At 35.0% G+C, this 17,111-nt stretch overlaps 1 long non-coding RNA gene across 1 annotated transcript in view; it reads right to left on the reverse strand.

Annotated features, from left to right (window-relative positions):
• Nucleotides 1–8,092: 8,092 nt before the first annotated feature.
• Nucleotides 8,093–17,111, reverse strand: part of LOC141516041 (uncharacterized) — a 38,865-nt gene continuing 29,846 nt past the window's right edge. Inside the window, exon 3 of the long non-coding RNA XR_012476590.1 lies at nucleotides 8,093–8,195. This is a non-coding gene — a long non-coding RNA (uncharacterized LOC141516041). The remainder of the gene's footprint in view (nucleotides 8,196–17,111) is intronic.

The following is a 17,111-nucleotide window of genomic DNA, read 5'->3' on the forward strand; positions in this document are numbered from 1 at the left end:
TGTCTCTTTCTCTTTCTGTCTCTGTCTGTGGACTTTGTAGGGATCCCAGGGGACAGGAATAGTCCACACCTGCCTTCCTTAAGACCATGGGAAGACGGTGTCACTTGACAAAGGAATACAATCCACAATCCTTTTACCATATGGTTTTCTTTTCAGGCCCCCAGTCTCATGGATCTCATTAAAATCTTAGAAACATGCACAGGAGTTACCCTTTAGTCTGCCTCAATAATAAAAATTCAAAGAGATAAACACTTGTTAAAAAACAGTGACATTTCAATTAATTCTGTAAAAAGAGATAGACAGTACTCTCATTCATTTAGAGAAGACATAACCATTTATGATACTTACTGATATATTTAGAGATACATATGTAGATATAGATATAGGTATAGCTAAAGAAAACCACACCACGTTATAATATAGAGACAGACATATAGACACACTAGATATAGTTTTTTTGGTGTAAATATATGCAAATATACGCAGATTTATCACAAGAATGTAATTGACATTACATAGTTCTTTTCCATGGCTGAGTGGATATGTAGAAAATGTAAAAATATGCAACATTGTATATGCTATAAGATATTGTTATATTAATATATAGACAACTAAAATATATAGTAACTAGAATAGCTTCATCTATTGTTTTATAATGTATCACTATATTATTTAATATATGGCATTATAATTCATTGTATGTTACTAGTAAAATATATTTAGATGGCTATTCATCATTAGAAAAACAGGGATATGATAAATTATGAATGTATACACACATATGTAATCACATAAACACCATGCTAAAGTCTTAAGCAATTAAAGCTTAAACCTGCACTAAGATTTTTGGGATGCCTTACATGTTCAATATAAACTCATCATGTTTGGTAGTCTAGTGATAGTTCATCATACATATTAATACATAAGATAGATCCAACATATTATCTATTTTATTTGTTATAAAAATTTATGACATATGCTATTAAGGTTCTCAGAATTATATGGCTTAAAAAGTTTAGTTGCGATCTTAGTTCAGAATAAAAAGTGAGGAGAAGAATTGAAGTAAGGAGTTAGTACTGGGGAAAAGATGACTCAGGATGGACAGACAGATCTACTCCACCCTTGCATGAGCAGAGAGTGGCAGTTTGGGCAAGCACCAGAAATAACAAGGAAGCCAGAACAGGCACAAAGCACTGGGCTTGGCTTTTCTCTCTATGGAGAAACCAGAAACCATCCCAAGAACTGGAAAGAGGGAAAGAAAATGCTAGTGTCTGGGAGGCAGGAGTATGAAGGACCCTGATATGGAGTCTGGCAGTAGGGATGACAGAACATTATATAGGTGTATTAACACCTTTAGAGTGAGGCTTGGATTTAAGGAACAAGCTGTTGATTAATTAACCACTTATCCATCCCATAGTACTTGGCATAATTATGATCCATTTCCTAACTGGTTTCCATTTCCTGATTCAATTTTATATTAAGAGTAGTGTGTGTGTCTCAAAATAACCCATGTTGAGAGTGAGGGAGAGCCCACATACCTAATCCTCTTCCAGGAGTGACTCAGAAGCAGGCTCTCATTCATCTGCAAAGAAGAAAACCAGCCTGACAATTAAATTTGCAATTATAATTATACTTACTTAGAAGCTAGGTGGCACAGTAAATACAGTTGGGTACAAAAATGCATTTCATTCAATAATGAAATCTGAGAGAAGTGAAGGGAGGAGGGGGAAATTAGCTAGAATGTAGATTAGTCCTGGGAAGGACTAGTCCTAAGTAAAACAAATCCTGAGGAAATACAAAAGCATTTATAATTTTTTCTGAGGTATGAAAGAATGGGAATCTGAGTGGATGCCCGTAAACTGGGGAATAGATGAAGTTATGGTGATGAAATATTGTGAGGAAATATTATAGGAGTAATAATCAATCAGTATTCCAAAGGACTGATGATGAAACATACTACCCACCGCCTGTTAGAGAAGTGGAGGGTGCAGAATGAAGAATTAGACAAATATTTCTAGGTTGTAAACAATGTGGAAATTTGTTTAGATTGAGTATTTATGCTTGTAACAAGGGTTTCATTTCTCTTGTATTATCAATTTTGGGCGGTGGGATGAGAAGGGGTGAATGAATAGAGTTTGGCTGATTAAAGCAAAATATATGTTGGAAAGAAAAGAAGGGAGAGAAGGAAGGAAGGAAAGGGGGAAAATTTGGGCACTCTTTGAAACATAATGGCCAAATATAATTCCTGAAGAGTCATGATAAAACTTAATGCCCAACTGATAATGTTTGTCCTTCAGTTTTGGAGGGACACAACATCAGGGAGGTGATGCCTTGACAGGCACATGAACTGAATTTTAGTGAGAGGGATGCTCTCCTAAGTCACCACCCTTACTTTCTCCACCAGAGCCATCTGGGTCCAGTTACCAGATCTGAATCAGGATGACTGGAGATGGCCCTGGATGCAAGGAAATCATGGTTAAGTAATGTGCTCAAATTCACACAGCTAATAAGTAGCAAGAATCTGAGGCCAAATTCAAACTCCCATCCTCCTGAATCAAAAGCCAGTGCTTTATCCACTAAGTCACCTAACTTCCCTGGTGCCCAACTACTGATAAAGAGGTAGTGGACTCAGATTGCAGATTGAGATACATTTTTAGACATAGTTTATGAGAAATTTGTATTTTTAAACTATCATATTTTCCCACTTAAAAGTGAAAGTAATTTTAACATTCATTTTTAAAAATTGAATTCCAAATTTTCTCCTTCCCTCCCTATCCCCCTTCATTGGGAAGGCAAGCAAGTTGATATAAGCTATACATGTGTAGCCATATAAAACATGTTTCCATATCACACTGTAAAAGAAAACATAGACCAAAAAGTAAAGAAAATGTAGGCTTTCATCTTCATTCAAACTCTATCAGTTTTTTTTTTCTGGAGATGTATGACATTTTCCATCATAAGTCCTTTGGAATTAATTGTATTGCACCCTTGAATTACTAAGGAGAGGTTAGTCATTCATAGCTGATATGCTAATACTGTATATAGTGTTCTCCTGGTTCTTCCTACTTCATTTTGCATTAGTTCATGGAAATTTTTTCCAGGTTTTCACATTCTGTTCATGATTTCTAATTGCTCAATAGTACTCCATCACAATCCTATCTGTCAAACCATTCCCCAATTGATGGACAACCCTTCAATTTCCAATTCTTTGTCACCATTAAAAGAATTGCTATACATATTTTTGGAATATATATACCTTTTCCTTTTTAAAAAAATTTTTTTGAAATACTGACCTAATAATCAACAAGTATGCACAGTTTTATAGTCTTCTGTTCATAGTCCCAAATTGATCTACAGAATGGCTATATCAGTAGATATATATCTTCAGCCAACAGTACACTGTTGTCTCAATTTTTCCCATTTCTACTCCAACAGTTGCTATTTTCCTTTTCTGTCATATTAGTTAATTAGATAGGTATAGAATGGTAGTTTATAATCAATTTCATTTGCATTTTTAATCAATAGTGATTTAGAGCATGTTTTTTCATTTGATTATAGATAGCTTTATTTGTCTAAAAACTGCCTGCCTGTTCATAACCTTTGGCTGAATCAGTTGATACATGGCTCTTATTTTTATAAATTCTCTAAATGATTGAAAAATGAAGTCTTTATCAGTGAAACTTGCTATATTTTTCCACATTTATGATTATATGTATTTCCCTTGATCCTATCTGCCCCCCCAATTTATTCTACTCTCCCCCTCCTTTCACCCTCTCCATCCCCAATACCTTTTGTTTTATTTCTGCCTTTTGTCCTCTTTTCTATCCCCCTGCCCCTTCTCATATTCCTTTTACCTCCTATTTTCCTGAAGGGTCAGGTAGATTTCTATAACCAACTAAGTATGTCTATTATTTATTCTTTTAACCAATTCTAATAAAAGCAAGTTTCACTCATTTCTGTCCATTTCTCTACCATCTTTGCATCCACTATAAAATCTCATTTGTTCCTCTTATATTGACAGTGTTTATCCCAATCTACTGCTCCCTTTCCCCTTATTCCAGGTCATTCCTTTTTCTTAGCCCTTAATTTTAGTTTTTTATAATAATCCCATAATATTCAACTAACACTCATTCCCTCTATCCATTATGTATACTATTTCTTCTAACTGCCCTGGTAAAGAAAAATTTCTTAGGTGTGACAAGTGTCATCTCCATGTAGGATGTAATCAAGTGTAGCCTTACTAAATATCTTCGAACAGCCCTAGTGAGTTTTTAATGAGTTACAAATATAATTTTCCCTTGGAAGAATGCCAACAGTTTACTCACATTGAAAACCTTATTATTTCTCTTTCCTGTTTTGTATTTGAAAGTCAAAATTTCTATCCAGCTCTGGTCTTTTCATCAGGAATGTTTGCAAGTCTTCTATTTTATTGGATTTTCATATTTTACCCTGAAAGATTATATTTATTTTTGCTAGTTACATGATTCTTTTTTATCCTAGTTCCTTTACTCCATGGAATAACATATTCTAAGTCCTCCAGTTCTTTAATGTAGAAACTGTTAAATCTTATGTTATTCTGACTAAGGTTCCATTATATTTGAACTGTTTCTTTTTAGCTGCTTGGTATATTTTCTAGAAATTTTGTTTTGATTGACTATATTTGTTTACAACAGGGTTTATTTTTGCTTATTTTCTCAGTGGGGGAAGGAAGGGATAGACGGGATAGAAAATTAATCTTTATATGAAAATTAAAAAAATTTAATTTAAAAGAAAGCAGGCTGATTTCCATGATCTCAAATTTACCAGAATTATTTTAAATTATTAATCTTTTTAAGATCAGTCAGTAGAACCTGCCTAGGTATCATACTTTGTGCATAGTAATTAACAAAATGATTGTGAATCAAAACTTAGAATATGTAAGGGGTAAAGATCCAGGGCATATATATAGATTTTCTTTCCATGGTAATACATCAGTAGAGATAATTAGTAACCTACCTGCTGAGAACTGCCTATTCTAAGGAGGAGGGGGAAAGTGTCTTTGTGGTAAATAGACAAGCAGAGTAGATATCTCTAGCTTCCACTCACGAAATGTCAATGGAATTTCCTGAATATAGCACTCAGGCAGAAGAAAAGTCCCAGGTTTCTTCACTGAGCTAGAGATCGGCGATCTTTAATTTCACAATTAAATTTTATGATTGCAATCTTTTAGATGATTACTGCTTTGTTTCTTGTCCAAATATTTTGGCCAATGCAAATAAGCCTTAGAGAAGATCAAAGTAGAAGAAACAAAATAATTCTTGTTGTTTCTGGGAAATGGCCCATTACCTATGATGAGAACACTCTCTAAATAACTCTTTTACAAATGTTCATAGAAGAGAGTCACAGAGATGGACTTTCAAGGGAGTAAAGCAAAATCTGGAGAAAAATAATCCAAACTATTGAATGATTTAAAATGTCACTGGAAATTTGAGGACTCTGAGTTCACAAGAAAGTTAAATAATATAGATGTGAAAACTATGAAGAAAAAAAGAGGAGGAAATGTTATGAGATGTTTTAAAAAGCAGAGAATTTTTATATGATCCTGGAGGTGATAGAAATCTGTAGGAGTTTATTGAATAGGTGGATGATATGGTCACACCAGCACTTTAGGGAGATCATTTTGATGAGTGAGAGGAGGATAGGATGAAGTAGGGAGAGATGTGAGACATGGAGACCTACCAGTAGATTTTAAAGTAGTACGGGTGTGAAATGATGAAGTCTTGTACCAAGGTTGTGGCAATGCTATAGGAGAGAAGAGGGAGTTTATGAGAGATATCATGAAGGTAAAATAGACTGTTTTCTTGCAGCCCCTTCACATTTAAAATTTTCCTTTTTTATTAACTTTTCTATCTGATGGATGTGAGGTAGAACCTCAGAATTGTTTTAAATTACACTTCTCTATTTTTTAAAGTGATTTAGAACATTTTCCATATGATTGTTGATACCTTCTATTTCTTTTTTGAGAGGAACCTGTTCGTAATCATTGACCATTTGTCTATTGATAATGGGTTTGATATTTATCCATTCAATTCCCTATATTGTATAGAAATCAGACCTTTATAAAAGAAATGAAGTGCAAAGATTAATCCCAACCAATATTTTCCTTCTAATTCTAACTGCATTGATTTTAGTTTTGCAAAAACACTTCAACTTCATATAATCAGAGTTCTCCGTTTAATTCACTGTTACCCTCTCTTTAGTGGTCAAGTAGGATAGCATATCATAGATATGTAGATAGAACACCGAGGGTCTGAGAGACAGGAAGACCTAAATTCAAATCAGATCTTAAAAAGAGTAATTTGATCTTAAAAAGATTAATTGGCAGTATTTTCTAGCTGTGTGACCCTGAACAAATTATTTAACCCTATTTGCCTCATCTGGAAAATGAATTGGGAGAGGAAATGGAAAACGGACTTTTATATCTTTGCCAGGAAAATCCTAAATGGTGACACGATCGGACATGACTGATAAATGATGTTATGAACTCACCCCTAGTCTCCGATAGTCTTCTCTGCTACTCTAAACCTCATGACAATCTAATATTCCTTGAGTTTCAATTGTTTCCATTCTTTGTGTTTATAGTCTCACTTCTTGGCACAGATATTCACATATTTCCTATGAATCTTAGTGCCAAATATGGAAGAAGAAGAGCTGGTGTATGCTTTTTTTTTGATAACAGATGATTGTGCAATCAATGCCACCTGTGTAGATGAGATGTTACAAAGCATGGATGATTCTTTGGTGCTTGGGCTAATTTTAATCTAACAATTAACATCAAGAAAACACAGGTGCTCCACCAACCAGCACTATACCATCCACACATGGAATCATCTATTATAACAAATGAAGAAATTTTTAATGCTGTGGATAAGTTCCCTTACCTTGGCAGTATGCTTTACAGAGATGTACACATTGATAATGAGGTTGACATGTGTTCCTGAACTAGCTCAGTGTTTGGTAGACTTCAAAGGGAAGTGTGGGTAAGAAAAGTACTAGACTAACCATCAAACTGAAGGTTAATAGAACTATTGTGCTGACCTCATTGCTATATGCCTCTGAAATCTGGACAATCTACCAGTGCCTTGACAGGAAACTAAATCCCTTCCATTTGAATCCTTGTAGGAAGATTCTAAAGATCATCTGGCAAGATATGGTACTGGATATCAAAGTTCTTTCTTGAGCCTAAGTGTTAGCATTCAATTTCTATTACAGATAGCACAACAAGTTGGACATTGTTTGAATGCCAAACAAATGTTTGCCTAAAAGACTATATTATGGAGAACTAACACAAGGCACATGTTCACATGAAGATCAGAAGAATTGACACAAGGGCACTCTCAAGGTCTCTCTGAAGATTGGAATTGATTGCATGACATGGGAAATTCTGGCAAAGGATCACCCAACATGGTATGTCTGCTTCAAAGACAAAGACAAAGAAATATTCTATTTATGCAAAAAAATCAATAATTCTGCAAAGCAAAATTGCACTGTTTGAAAAGAAACATGAGAGGCCCACCACTCCAAATGTGTATTTTCCAAATTTTGACATAGATTATGTGTATCTAACCAATGGTAGAGCATTATGGGCTCGTATTGGTTGGATCAGGCATAGTTGGATACACTCTACCTTGACTCCAACATAGTGATGTTGTTTTGATCCTCTTTGAAAGTGAAGGATCAACCAAGCAATTTATCTTGGTAACTAGACTTCTAGATGGTTCATATATATACATATATATATATATATATATATATATATATATATATATATATAGAGAGAGGAGAGAGAGAGAGAGAGAGAGAGAGAGAGAGAGTTTTATTTTGAATCAAATTTAATTTTGATCTCTCTTGATGGATTTAATTGGCAGTAAACGAAGATTGTCCATTTTTGTCCAGTACAATGGAAAAAATGAATTTGAAGATAGGGGATCCTGGGGTTCAGAGACTAATTCTACAATTTATTACCATTGTGAACTTGGGAAAGTTACCTCAACCTGGGCTTCATTTTCCTCACATGTAAAAATGCTCATACTCAAATGATCTTTCATGCTCTTCCAATTTTAATATGTTCCTATTTCCTGTTTCTTTTCTTCAGTTGATATTTCAATTTATTTCAAGGGATTTTCTCCAAGTTTCCAAGCAAAGCACCATATCACCTGCAACAAGAAGTAATTTTATTTATTTTTTTGCCTGCACATATTCTTTCATTTTTTTCTTCCCATATTACTATATTAGCATTTCTAATCAGTAATAGAAACTGAGTTTTACTTCTTATCTTATTTAAAAGACTTCTAGAATTTTTCCATTAGAACGGTTGATTTTAGATAGAGTTTACAACAAGAAAAATAAACTTTTATAATAGTTTTTAATTTTATAAACAAAAATAGGTATTGTTTTCTGTCAACGGTTTTTTTTCTAAATCTGTTATAAAACTATGTGATTACATTTGTGTTGATAACCTCTATGTAACTCTTATACTTGTTTTCTGAAAAGTTTACCACAGACATAGACTATTCTTTCCTCCTGGGCTTCCAATTAAAAATCTTCTAGTAACTGACTATAATATTTCCAATGTTGATATTATTTCAGTTGCCTGATATTAAACTGAATATTCAGTGATTGCTAATCCATGTTTGTGCATGGTTTAATGAAGCAAGCAAGGAGAGTGAAGAGGTTCTTTTTATCCTATAAAAGATAGTGAGCTTTGACTCTCCTTAATAATACCCATAGTGAAAGAACAGTCTTATTTTTTTTCTTTAAAGAGTCAGAAACAGCACCCAAACTGAGACTACCAAACAATCCATAAACCTCTTCTCCCTTGCTCATCAGCTCCTCCAAAATCCTATGCAATCTGGAACTGTATTTTGGATTTAATCTCTTGCATGCCTCTCACCTTCTTTCCAGTTTATGAATCCATTAGTCTTGTGCAGGACCTTATTATATATTAGACCAGTTCCTAATTGAATTCCTGGCTTCCAGTAACTCCTCCTTTGAATCCCTTCTCCACACATTTTACAAAATAATTTTTTTAAATATTTTTCTTGTGGCGGCTAGGTGGTGCAGTAGATAGAGCACTGGCCCTGGAGTCAGGAGTACTTGAGTTCAAATCTGACCTCAGACATTTAATAATTACCTAACTGTGTGGCCTTGGGCAAGTCACTTAACCCCATTTGCCTTGCAAAAAAAAATATTTTTCTTAATCACATATAAAAACAATATTAGCATTTTTTTAAATTTTGAGTTCAAAATTTTCTCCCTTCTTTCCTTCTCTTCCTCCCTAATCCTTGAAATGGTAAACAATTTTATGTAGGTTATACAAGTGCAATTATGCAAAGCAAATTTCCAATATTAGTTCTATTGTGAAAAAAGAAACAGACCCTATCCTCCCCCCACCTCAAAAAAACACCATGGCAAAAAATTTAAGTGAAAAAATGTTATTCTTCAATCTGAATTCAGGCTCCATTATTTCTTTCTTTGAAGGTAGATAGCATTTTTCATCATGAATCCTTCAGAATTGTCTTGGATCATTATATTGCTGAGAATCTCCAGGTCATTCACAGGTGACCATCATACAATATTGCAGTTACCATGTACAACATTCTCCTGGTTCTATTCCACTTTTTGTCAACTCATATAAATCATTCCAAATTTTCCTGAAATCTCCTGCACATCATCAATTCTTACAACATATAGTATTCATTTACAATCATATACCACAATCTATTTGGTCACTGTCTAACTGATTGGCATCCCCTCAATTTCAACTTCTTTGCAATCACAAAACCAGCTGCTACAAATATTTTTCCATATGTGGGTCCTTTTCCTTTTTAATCGATCTTTTTGGGATATAGACCTATTAGTGGTATTGTTGGATCAAAAGGAATGAACAGTTTTTTAACCTTTGGGGCCTAGTTACAAACTGTTCTCCAGAATGGTTGGATCAGTTTGTCCATCAACAATGCATTAGTGTCTCAATTTTCCCACATCCCCTCCAATAGTTATTTTCTTTTTATAGCATACTAGCCAATCTGATAGGAATGAGGTGGTAGCTCAGAGTTGGTTCAATTTGCCTTTATCTAATGTGATTTAGAGCATTTTTAATATAACTATAGATAGTTTTAATTTATTCATCTGAAAACTGCCTGTTCATATCCTTTGGACCTTAATCAATTAGGGAATTACTTGTATTCTTACTAATTTGACTCAGTTCTTTATTTATTTGATAAATGATGCCTTTATTAGAGACATTAGCTGAAAACATTGATTTTCAGTTTTCTTATTTCTATTCATCTTAGTTGCATTAGTTTTGTTTGTGCAAGACCTTTGAAATTTGATACAATCAGTATTATCCACTTTACATCTTGTAATGCTCTCTATCTCTTATTTGATTACAAATTCTTCCTTCTCCAAAGATCTGACAGGTAAACTGTTCCTTGCTCTCATACCTTGTTTATGATATCAGTCTTTATATAAAATGCATGTTCACATTTTTAATATTATCTTGATATGTGGCATACAATGTAGGACTATATTTAGTTTCTGCCATACTGTTTTCCAATTTCCTTAGCATTTTTCTGTCAAATTTTGAGTTCTTGTTCTAAAAGCTTAAGTCTTTAGGTTTATCAAATAATAGATTACTATACTAATTTACTATTTTTTCTTTTATTCCTAATCTATTTCACTCATCTATTTTTTATCCAGTACCAGATAATTTTGATGACTCTCACTTTTAGGACTTTAGAAAGGGCTATCCCTCCTTCTTTTGCATTTTTTTCATTAATTTCATTGATATTCTTGACCTTGAATTTTGCAATGATTTTTTCCAGCTCTGTAAGATAATTTTTTGGTAGTTTGATTGGTATGACACTGAATAAGTAATTTAATTTAGGTAGAAATATCATTTTTGTTATACTGACTCAATCTACCCATGAAGAATTGATATTTTTGCAACTGTTTAGATCTGTCTGTGAAAATTATTTTACTGCAGGTAGACCTAAGTATTCTATTTCATCTACAATTATTTTAAATGGAATTTCTCTTTTTCATATCTGACAGCTGGACTTTATTGATAATATTTAGAAATACTGATGATTTATGTGAGCTTATTTTATACCCTGCAACTTTACTAAAGTTGCTAATCATTTCAAGTAGTTTTTAAGTTGATTATCTAGGATTCTCTAAGTATATCATTATATCATCTGCAAAGAGTTTTGTTACCTCGTTGCCTGTTCTAAATTCTTCAGTTCTTTTCCTTTTCTTAAAATTAGCATTTCTAATATAATATTGGATAAAAGTAGTAATAACAGACATCCTTGCTTCCCCTCTGATCTTATTGAGAAGTCTTGTTTATGATTTTAAAACTTACTAATCATTTTAAGGACAGCTACAGTTATTCTTAGATTCACTAGTGTTTTTAAAAGGATTGGGTATTGTATTTTGTCAAAAAGGTTCTTTTGGCATATGATTTCTGTTGATTTTATTATTGATATGATCAATTAAGCTAATAGTTTTCCTAATATTGAACCAACCCTATGTTCCTGGTATAGATCCCATCTGGTCATAGTATATAACCTTTATGATATATTGCTGTAATCTCCTTACTAGTATTTTATTTGAAACTTTTCCATCAATATCCATTGGAGAAATTAGCCTATGGTTTTCTTTCTCTGTTTTTACTCTTCTTGGTTTAGGTACTAATTGTGTCATAAAAGGAACCTGATAGACTTCTTCTTCACCAAATAGTTTATATAGGTTTAGAATAAATTGTTCTTAAAAATATTTGGCAGAATCTAATTGTAAATCAATCTGGACTTTAGAATTTCTTCTTATGGTGCCTTTCTCAATTTCTTTTTTTTAATGTTTTTTTATTCTCATTATGTACAAATTTTTTTTACATTAATAAAATATACTTGTTTACAAGTAAACAAAATACCCCTCCCCCCATGAATATAGATAGACTTGCTTGGGTGAAAAAGTAAAGGAGAGAAAAAAATTAAAATTAAAAAAAAATTATAGTAATAATTGTAGGTATGGCCAGGTGGCGCAATGGACGAAGCACCAGCCCTGGAGCCACGAGCACCCGAGTCCATATCCACCCTCGTAAACCCAATAATCACCCAGCCATGTGACATGCAAGCCACCCGATCCCCACTGCCCTGCAAAAACCAAAAAGAAGAAAGAAAAAAAAAGACCCAAAATAAAATAAAATAGTAATAATAGTAGGGGTGGCTGGGTGGCAGACAGAGCATTGGCCCTTGAGCCAGGAGCACCTGGGTCCAAATCCGGCCTCAGACACCCAAAGATCATTCTGCTATGTGGCTCCAGGCAGGCCACCCAGCCCCACTTGCCCTGCACCCTCCCCCAAATAATAATTACAAAAAATGTGCTTCAGTCATTGTTCCAACACCATCAACTCTGTCGTGAGTGGATCACATTCTTTATGATAAGTCCATCACAAAAGTTACTTCCATATTTTTCCAACGTTGCCATTGCTGATCGCAACTCCCTCCTTTCTTATTTCTCCATTACTGTGTACTATATTTTCTCTGTCCTTTCACTCTGACTCTGCTGTAGGGTCGCTGAGTGGTGCAGCAGACAAATCCCTGGTCCTGGGGCCAAGTAGCCCTGAGCCCCATACCACCACTTAGGCCCAGAATCCACCTGGTCCTATGGTCCTGGGCAGGCCATCCAATCCCAGACCCTTGCAAAAAGTGAAAAAGAAAATGTGTTATATCTGAACACTGTCCCCCCATGGTCCATCCTCTCCTCCTTTATTCACATCCCCACCCCTTCCCCCTGCTCCCTCCTCCTTCTTACTCCAGATGTCTATACCCCTTTGAGTATATTTGCTGTTTCCTCTCCTAGCCATCTCTGATGAGAGCAAAGGTTCCCTCATTCCCATTCCCCCTTGCCTCCCCCCTTCCATATCATTGCAATAGCTCATTGTAATAAAAAAATCTTATTATGTGAAATATCTTGGACTATTCCCCCTCTCCTTTTTCTTTCTCCCTTTCCATTTCCCTTTTTTTCTATTGACTCCATTTTTACACCATATTTTATCTTCAAATTCAGCTTTCTCCTGTGCTTCAACTATAAAAGCTCCCTCTACCTGCTCTATTAACTGAGATGGTTCATATGAATATTATCAGTATCATTTTTCTATACATGAAGTTCATCCTCATTAAGTCCCTCATATTTCCCCCCTCTCCTCCAATCTCCATGCTTCACCTGAGTCCTGTATCTGAAGATCAAACCTTCTGTTCAGCTCTGGCCATTCCAAAAGGAACCTTTGAAATTCCCCTGGTTCATTGAAAGTCCATCTTTTTCCCTGGAAGAGTACATTCAGTCTTGCTGGGTAGTTCATTCTTGGCTGCATTCTAAGCTCTTTTGCCTTCCGGTATATTGTATTCCAAACCCTAAGAGCTTCCAATGTAGCTGCTGCTAAGTCCTGTGTGATCCTGACTGCAGCTTTACAATATTTGAACTGTGTCCTTCTGGCTGCTTGTAATATTTTCTCTTTGACTTGGGAGTTCTGGAACTTGGCTATAATACTCCTGGGGGTTGGTTTTTTGGGATCTCTTTCTCGGGGTGGGGGTGGGGATCGGTGGATTCTCTCCGTTTCTATTTTGCCCTCTGCTTCTAGAATATCAGGGCAATTTTCTTGTAGTAATTCTTTGAAAATCATCTCAAGGCTCTTTTCCTGATCATGACTTTCAGGTATTCCAATAATTTTCAAATTATCTTTCCTAAGTCTGTTTTCCATATCAGTTGTTTTTTCAATGAGATATTTCACATTTTCTTCTAATTTTTCATTTTTTTTTTGGTTTTGAAGTATTGATTCCTGATTTCTGGTAAATTCATCAATCTCCCTGAATTCTATTCTTTGTCTTTTATTCTCCTCAGACAGTTTTCTTATCTCTTTTTTCCATCTGGCCAATTTTGCTTTTTAAAGCATTCTTCTCCTCAATAACTTTTTGAACTGTTTTATCCATTTGACCTAAGCTGTTTTTTAGCATGCTATTTTCTTCAGCATTTTTTTGGATTTCCTTGACTAAGCTTCTGACTTCATTTTCATGTTTTTCCTGCATCTCTCTCCTTTCTTTTCCCAGTTTTTCTTCCAACTCCCTCATTTGATTTTCAAAGTCTTTTTTGAGCTCTCTCATAGCCTGAGCCCAATTTCTGTTTTTCTTGGAGTCTTTAGATGCAGGAGCTTGTGCTTCCTCATCTTCAGGCTGAGTATTTTGATCCTTCTTGGGCTCATTTGCAAAATATTTCCCAATGGTCTTCCTCTTATTTCTTTGCTTGTTCATTTTCCCAGCCTAAGCCTGTTTTTTGGGGGTGCTTCCTGAGCTTTTGGGACACTCCCACAAGGGTCTCAGTGTGTGAGGCTCTGTCCTCCCTCCTGGTCTGTGAATGACCATAAGCGTCCCCCTCTGCCATGGGGCTGAGGTGTGGGGGCCCTGTTGTTCTATGGGGGGGCCTAGACTGGGATCAGGATCTGAATGTGGTCAGAGCACCAGAGTCCTGTTCCAGAGGCAGAGGACAAACCTCTGCAGTCTCTCTCTCTCTTCACTCCCCTCCCTCAGCTTAATGGGCTCATGCCCTAGAGGCTCCTGCTTACTGGCTCCACCTGCTTCTATTTCCTGGATTTGCACTGCTGAAAGACCAAACTGCTGGCTGTGTGCCCTGAGGGCTGGGCTCCACGTGCTGGCTCTGGCAGAGGTCCCCAGCTGTTCCCCAACTTTGTGCCAGTGCTCCCCGAGGTGCAGCTCAGGAGACTCCCCACTGCTGTGAGCCTCAGCTCCCAGTGCCCTGGGGCTGCCTCCAGGAGGCTGAAGTTCTTTGGCTCTGGTGGGCCACCCCTCTGACCCCAGGGAGCAGAGCCTTTCTGCTCTTTTCCAGGTTACCTTGAGTAGGAGAACTGCCTCACTGGGTCCCTTTGTGGGTTCTGTCTCTCGAAAGTTTAGTTAGAGTCCTTAGTTTATGAGTTTTTATCAGAGAGCTCCTAAGACTGGATCCCTTCATGTCACCATCTTGGCTCTGCCCCCTCTTTTTTTTAATGGGCAAAGTAATCTATTTTCTCTTCTGTTCATCTAAACAATTTATATTTTTTGTAAACATTTATTCATTTTGCTTATATAGCTATCTTGGCAGATAATTGGGTAAAATAAGCTCTTAATAATTCCTTTAATTTTTGTCTTCAATGGTGGTGATTTTATCCTTTTCATGCTATTTTTTTTAGGTTTTTGTAAGACAATGGGGTTAAGTGGCTTGCCCAAGGTCACACAGCTAGGTAATTATTAAGTGTCTGAGGCCGGATTTGAACTCAGATACTCCTGACTCCAGGGCTGGTGCTCTATCCACTGCACCACCTAGCCTTCCCACCCCCTTTCATGTTTTTAATGGTCATCTGTTTTTCTTCTTTCCTTTTTAAAAATCAAACTAACCAAAGATTATCTATTTTATTATAGTCATAAAACCGGGTCCTAGTTTTACTTATCAGTTCATTATTTTTTTACTTTCAAGTTTATTTATCTCTCCATTGATTTTTCAGGATTTCTAATTTAATTGAGGATTTTTAATATTTTCTTTTTTCTAAGTTTTTTATCCCAGTTGCATGAGCAATTAATTGATCTTCTCTTTCTCTGTGATTGATGTAAGCATTTAGGGATATACATTTCCCCTTAAGTATTGCTTTGGTTGCATCTCATAAATTTTGAAATGTCTCCCTATTGTTATTCTCTTTAATGAAATTATTCATTTTTTCCCTATGATTTGCCATTTGACCCCACACACTTCAAGACTAAATTATTTAGTTTTTAATTAATTCTTAATCTATTTTTCCATGGCCTTTCATTTAATGTAATTTCATTCCATTATAAACTGAAAAGGATACATATGATATTTCTACTTTCGGTAACTAATATTCTTTTGCCCTAATACATAAGTCAACATTAGCTTAATTGACCATATCCATAATAAAATCAACAGAAATCATATGATTACTTCAGTATATGTCAAAAAACCCTATTTGACAAAAATATAATACCCAATCCTTTTTAAAAATACTAGAGAATCTAAGAATAAATGGAGCTTTCCTCAAAATGATCACTATGTTTTAAAATCATAAGCAACAGTGGTTGCCTTGTACCACTGGATATGTTCCTTTCTATCTCCATTCAGTTTTCTCCAGAGTTCTATCCTAGCTAACTTTTCTAAAGTTCTATTTACCTCCTTCTTTTTGGTGAATATAGCTACCTAGTTCTGAGAGGGGAAAACTGAAATCTTTCCTGTTATAGTTTTCCATAGTTTACATAGTTTCCATAGCACAGTGTTATTTCATCACAATCCTATACCACAACTTGTTCAGCCGTACCCCAGTTGATGGGTCCCTGCAATTTCTAGTTCTTTGTCACCACAAAGAGAGCTACTATAAACATTTTATAACTTAAAGATTCTTTTCCTTTTTTCCTAATCATCTTTGGAAATAGACCAAATAATTATATTGCTTAAGCAACGAGTATAGATAGTTTAATTACTTTTTGAGCACAATTCCAGATTACTCTACAAAATCATTGAATCAGTTCACACTTCCAACAAGAATGAGTGACCCAATTTTTCTACATCCCTTCCAAAATTTGTTCCTTTCCCCATCTGTCCTTTTAACCATTCTGGTAGGTATAAAATGATATCTCAGGCTTTTTACTTTGAATTTCTCTAATCAGTAATGATTTAGAGCATTTTTATATGACCACAAATTGTTTTGATTTCTTCATTAGAAAACTGCCTTTTCATATACTTTGATCATTTATCAATTGGGGAATGAATCATTCTCAAAGATTTGATGAAGGTATATATACATATTTTAGATATGATACCTTTATCTGATCAACTCTATAAATTTTTTCCTCAATTCATGTTTTCCTTCTTTTCTTGTCCATAATTGTTTTATTTGTACAAAAACATTAATTTAATCAAATTGAAATCCACTTTAGACCCCACACTGTCTCCATCTCTTTCTTATCCATAAATTGCTTGCTTATCCACACATATTAATATTGATATTACTTCAT

The sequence above is a fragment of the Macrotis lagotis genome, chromosome 3 (assembly GCF_037893015.1).
Source record: "Macrotis lagotis isolate mMagLag1 chromosome 3, bilby.v1.9.chrom.fasta, whole genome shotgun sequence".
In the NCBI taxonomy this organism is placed as follows: domain Eukaryota; kingdom Metazoa; phylum Chordata; class Mammalia; order Peramelemorphia; family Peramelidae; genus Macrotis; species Macrotis lagotis.